Source organism: Saccopteryx bilineata, chromosome 5 (genome assembly GCF_036850765.1).
Source record: "Saccopteryx bilineata isolate mSacBil1 chromosome 5, mSacBil1_pri_phased_curated, whole genome shotgun sequence".
Classification (NCBI taxonomy): Eukaryota; Metazoa; Chordata; class Mammalia; order Chiroptera; family Emballonuridae; genus Saccopteryx; species Saccopteryx bilineata.
The window spans coordinates 231713123-231719766 of record NC_089494.1 but is presented as its reverse complement, the minus strand read 5'-3'; the positions used below and the strand labels follow the sequence as shown (position 1 = coordinate 231719766).

The 6644-nt window shown below is 34.8% G+C and overlaps 1 pseudogene; it reads left to right on the top strand.

Moving 5' to 3' along the window:
* The first annotated feature begins 1228 nt into the window (after positions 1-1228).
* On the top strand, positions 1229-1521 carry LOC136306660 (ATP synthase subunit g, mitochondrial pseudogene; annotated as a pseudogene).
* Positions 1522-6644: the final 5123 nt, after the last annotated feature.

The window sequence follows — 6644 nt, the reverse complement described above, 5'->3', positions numbered from 1 at the left end:
CTAAAATTATAGAAATTTGTTATGTACCAATAAAACAGTAAAGTAAGCCCAGGGTTACTACAACATTTAGAAGCCAAGGAGACATGGAAAAGCCAGGAGAAAATACCAAGGAAGAGATAGCAGTGTGGCAGGAGGAAAACCAAAAGAGAAGCATTTCTCTGAGAAGCATATCTTCAGCTTCCTCGGTGGAATCTGAAACAGCGATAACCAAGACCAAAGGGAAAGCTGTGTCTGCTGACTTACTAAAGGCTCATGGTAATCACAATTGAATGGGACATGAGAAACCAAGGGAATCACCCATTCTCCAGCCTTGGGGTCCTCTGCTTTTCCCCTTTCGAGGAGAAAGTGGTAGGAGGCAGTGATTCTGCACGCAAACTGGTAGAAGCCGGAAAGCATTCAGTTCTTTTGCTCTAGAGGATCATTCACTAGTAATACTAGTCCCTGCATTGAAAGAATTAGAACTGTTTTGTTTTGTTTTTGAAGCAAGGATGGATTTCCCTGAAGATACTTTGAAGGGGAGGTTCCTTGTAGTCCAGTCAGCTCACAGGTAGTCACCATTAAAAAGGATAAGAGAAGCCAGGTCGAGTCATCTTCATTCGGCCTCCTTACGAGGAGAAAATGGTATGATGCAATGCTACATAAACGACACACAACCCTATTAAGCTCCAGGTACACCCAATTAGTGCCAGAGTTGTGTCATGTTACTGTTTATAAAATTTTGAAAGTTGGCATTTCAAAACTGGCTAACAATATTAGCCAATTAGTCAGTTCATTTTATATACTAAGTAGTTAACATAGCCCATTTTTAAACTTTTCATTGTTATTAGGCATGTTTAGATTGGCTTTATTTTTTAATTCATACAAATGAATGTCATGAGCACATATTACATGCAAGGCTCTGAAGTAACTAGGTATATCTCAGGCAAAGAAGCAGCGCTGCTTCTTTCTGTACATCTCTAACTTGTACGCAAATAATGCACTGTCACACAATGAGACTGCATTATGTCCTGATGTGATTAGTATTCAGCTTTTGCCCAGATATATCTACAGTGAACATACTATTTTCCTATAATGCTTTGAAATCAATTTCTCCTCCATTTATTCAATGAAGATGTATCGAGCATTCATTACATAGAGGGGCAAATTGGATTAAAAAATAGACAAGTATTTAAAGTTCCTGCTGGACATTCAACTGGCCATTCGGGACCACACTATTCATCCTAGAACCATGGCTCAATTTATCCATAACCTCTTGGAGAAGGCCTCCACACTGGTAAACACTGCTGTGAGTTAGTGAAGCCTCGGCTGGCCACATTTTGGCACTATGCTAAGATTGAGATGATTCCTCCAACAGCTGCTGAGATTCCTATGGTCATTTGGAGCATGATAAAAATAGTCAATAGCGCTCAAACTGGTATCCTCAAAGAGCTCACTGTTAAGAAAGCTTGGCTGACTGGTGTGGTGGCCTCTGAGGTATGCATGTGGTTTTATGTCAGCGAGATCATAAGCCAGCATGCATGATTGGTTGGTGTGTCTGAAGAACAATCTTTAACAACAGTTTCTTTTTATTATTTGAATGCTCTTAGACCATGAGTAATCAAAATGGCATTTAATTTTTATTTCAAAAGATATGTCAAAAAATAAAATTCTCATTTCATAAGAATATTATCCAAAATGTGTCCCTTTTCCTTTATGTCCTTAATATTCTATGTGTGTGTGTATGTGTGTACACTTGACCTTTGAACAACATGGGAGTTAGAAGTGCCAACCCCCAGGCAGTTGAAAACTGAGTATAAAACTAAGTTTGGCTCCCCAAAAAGTTAGCTACTATTGGCTGGCCCTTGGTATCTCCAAGGGACTGATTCCAGGACTCCCAGCGGTCACCAAAATCCACAAATGCTGAAGTCCCTTATATAAAATAGCATAGAGTAATGCACGCAGACTGCCATCCGCATCCACAGGTTCTGTTTTAGATCAGTGGTTACTTGAATCCACAGAACTAAAACCCACAAATACAAAGGGCTGAGTGTTTTATCGAAAAGAATCCACATGTAAAGTGGTGGACCCATGAAGTTCAAGCCTGTGTTGATCAAGACTCAACTGTATATTTCAGTGTGTGTGTATGTGTTGTGTGTATTTATCTATATATTTTCTGCCTAATGCCTGATAATACCACTCTGCCCCATCCATCAGCCTTTCTTAGATTTTGTTCCATTATCAAGGCTAAACAATTCCATCTATCACTCCTTTGTTTCAGTCTGGTCAGTTTAGCAGTTTTAATTATTCTATTAAAGTGCTTGGCATTGTGAGGCAAACGGAAGTGTAAGACTAGATCATGGCATGGAGAAATTTTCAACTTACGTTATTATTAGCAGCTTTTCTACTTTTTTCCCCTGCTTATCCTCATTGGATATAAGCTCCTCTTTAGCAGAGATCCTTTAGGACTCAGTATGTTCTCAGTATGTGTTGTCTGACCAAATTGACTGACTAGCCATTTTCCAAAATAAAAATATAGTAGGTCCTTGAATAACATCACTTTTTTCAACATCTTTTTTTATAATGTTGATTAGAAAAAAGTATCCATTCCAAGCGGGGGCCACTGACTTTGTGGTCTTTCCCCATACTCTCCCATGTCTGTATGCATTTTCTCTGAGTACTCCGGTTCCCCCCCCACATCCCAGAGAGATACAAATGAGGAAGATGAGCGTGTCTAAGTTGTTCTGGGATGAGTGAGTATGGGTGTTTGGGGCAGTGTGTCCTGTGATGGAAAGGTATCCTGTCAAGAGCCAGTTCCCTTCTTGAACCTTGAGCTGGGATAGGCTCTAGCCACCCATGAATAAGTGGGTTGGAAAAGATTTATCTTACTTGTTTTTATTAGTCTTTCTAGAGTATATGTATATGTCACATTTATAGTGCTTTGTTCATGAATTTGTTATTGAATCAATAATCTGCATTAAACATGTTTTTTAAACAGAAACACACATTAAACAAGGATAAGTACATATTGATCAATTGATGAAAATATTGTCAAACAAGAGGCTCACAGAAACCTAATCCTGTTTTTCTACTATTGCTTTCTCTAACTCACTGATTGTAGTGACTTCATAGATCACCCTATATTGAATAAAAATAGACTGTATTCTCTATCTAAAAACAATGACTTTATAATATACCTCTGATTCTAATCCAATATGACAGGATTCATTTTTATCCTTTCCACCTTTTCTTACTTATAATTCTTTCTGCAACTAGGAGAAACCAATATCTCACTGACTAAAATATATTTATTTGCTAAAATGTAGCATACACATAAAATGTCTAGTATATATAATAGGTGTATAAAATACATGCTTTGTTAAACCAATGCAGTTAGAAACACTTTTATTAATAAAACTATATTTATGTACAATTTTTGTCTTCAGCCATAAAAGTATCCACTTAAAATTCCACAGTAATTGCAATTAGTTATTTTCTTCCCCACTTTATTCAATGTGGTTACATTATTTATTTATAGTATGGTTAATTTTATTTTTTAATTGTATTTGTACTACTGCTCTTCCCATTTCCTTAATTGTTTTAATTGTATATTTGTTTATTTTGAGGTTATAAAAAACATTATTATTAATTACAAAGTCAGTTATACAAAAACATATCCATGGAAGTGTCATTAATAACATTTTAATTTGATTGATTCTGTGATTTACAAATTAAGAATTCAAATTTTTTCCATTTCAATTCTAGAACAAGTCTGCTACATGCACATCTACAGAACTACAGGTTTTTATATATGAATGAGAAAACTGAAAAACAAAAGAATCAAGTGTCTTATTTGTACATAATTCAAGTGAACTTTGCTTCTTAAAAACTATTTTTAATTACACAAATCACAAAGTATCAAGATATACTGAGTAGGCCCTGGCCGGTTGGCTCAGCGGTAGAGCGTCGGCCTAGCGTGCGGAGGACCCGGGTTCGATTCCCGGCCAGGGCACACAGGAGAAGCGCCCATTTGCTTCTCCACCCCTCCGCCGCGCCTTCCTCTCTGTCTCTCTCTTCCCCTCCCGCAGCCAAGGCTCCATTGGAGCAAAGATGGCCCGGGCGCTGGGGATGGCTCTGTGGCCTCTGCCCCAGGCGCTAGAGTGGCTCTGGTCGCAACATGGCGACGCCCAGGGTGGGCAGAGCGTCGCCCCATGGTGGGCGTGCTGGGTGGATCCCGGTCGGGCGCATGTGGGAGTCTGTCTGACTGTCTCTCCCTGTTTCCAGCTTCAGAAATATAAAAAAAATAAATAAATAAATAAAATAAAAAAAATAAAAAAATAAAAATAAAAATAAAAAAAAAAGATATACTGAGTAGAATGTAGAGTGATTATTTTTCAATTAGATTTTTAGTTCCTGCTAATAATTTGGAACAAATATAGTACAATCTATATTAACATATACATCAACAGGTATCAACATATAGCTTTTTAGATTTTCTACATTAACTTTACATAACTGGCTTCATAAGACATTGAATTAAAAAATATTACTGACTTAATACACTGAATTATTTAATGATAAAAATTGAGTTTTACAGAAGATGTTTGCCTGGACAGAGAAGAGAGAACATTGTTAGTTGTAGAACATCTCAAACTTAATCTTCTTAATTATAAACTATCAGTTTTGGTTTTCCTCTTACCCAATTTCATCTGTAAATTCTTTAAAGTATTATTAATTTTAGTAAAACATATTAATAGAGTAATATAATGTATTTCTCTTCACAGAATATATAAAAGAACTTCTCAGTACAGATTCTATGAAAGCTCTAACAGTACACAGTAGTCAAGCTACCTGGCAGGTCTGAGAATAGAAATAGGTAAAATCTATACTTGTTGTATACAAAACACTGGCCACTAATCTAAACTGGCTATTTAAAATTTAAATTTAAATTAGTTAAAATAAAAGAACTTCATTTAATGGGGCAGACATTTCCATCATTCCAGAAAGTTCTATTGGATAGTGCTGTTCTACACTATCTACAATTTCCATGAGGCTAGTTAGTAGCTAGCTTCCCTGTGCCAACACAGTGCCTTAATACAGAGTAATCATTCAAGACATATTTGTGAAAAGAATAAATAAGTGGAATATAGTATCTGGAGCAAAATTTGTCAACACATAAGAAATGTTTATTATAAAATTTCTAAAAACATTGGAAATAATTTGTATATCAAGAGCATGAAGTCATCAAAATAATATTCTTATGATAAATATTAAAAAGCCATTTAAATAATTGTTTAGAAAAAAATTAATGACTTGGAAAGACAGTCATGTTCCATAGTTAAATGAAATAAGCCATAGTAACATTTTAATAAGAAATATATAATTACAAAAACTATAAACATCAAGAGTTAGAGTGAAATTTAGTTACTTGATTACATTTTTTTCATTTTGTCACTTGGATCTTTTTTAAGTTTTTATATTAATATGTTTTACTTTTCTCATAAGAAAATAAAAGAAAAATGTTGTTTTATAAAGTTCATATAATCTATAAAGTCTAGATCTAGAATTGATTCCTAGAGAAATTAACAAAATATTACTTAGCAAAAAGAATTTATTTCATTATTAAAAACTCAAAGATTTCTGTATAGGAATGTTAAATACTTATTTTTAATTAAAAATTAATAAACAATAATGTAATAGAATAACAAAATATGTTAATCATCACAGAAGAAAGCATGTAAAGGCATTAAAGCATGCTTTTGAACACTATTAAACATATGGCAAATTAGTCATGTATACTGTGGTACTTTGACTTATGTAATACCTTAGTAAAACAGTGAGGAAAAATAAACTAAGAATTACCTATGCATTCTGATCCTAAATTTGTTGAGTTTATATAATACAGAGGCAACAGACAGTTGTTTAAATAAATATATGCACCCAGAGAAATAGATAATTCACTGTATACAATGAATTTCTCTGGGTATTGGAATAACAGTATTTGTTTCATACTTTTTCATAGTTTAAAAATATTCACAGTTAAGTCTGACTTATTAGAAAAAAAATAAACTATTATATAAAAAAAAAACCAGCCCCAAGATCTGACTTATCTGCTTCCTCTAATTTCTCACAGATAATTGTGAAATAAAGAGTCAGGCAGAGGGTGTGACTACCGGACCAGGATCGGACAGGACTTCCTTCCATAGCCACTGATTAACACCACCTGGCTCAAGCACGCTTCACTCCACACATTCATCTCAACTCAGCACTACACTGGCGGACTGACTTCCACTGCTCAAGATTTCCTTACATGGCTTACTTATGTTCTACTTTTCAAGGACAAAGAACAGTTTTCATTCTTTAAGTCTCCTCCAATAGTGCCTCATCTAGCATTGCATATAGCTTCTAACAACAAAAAAAATTGAACAGAAAATTCTCTTTGAATAGAAACTACACCATTTTACATCCCAGAAGATACTCTTTAAGTAGAAAGACTAAAATTAATAGCTGAAGACCTAATAACTCTTAGGGAAAAAAGAGATATGTTTGAGTAGCTAAAAAGTCTTGAGACAAAGTATTTTTTATTATTTAATTTATTGTGTTTACATACATTCTAGTGTCACCCGAATGCATTACCTCTCCCCCATATACCCCTCAACATCTCCTTT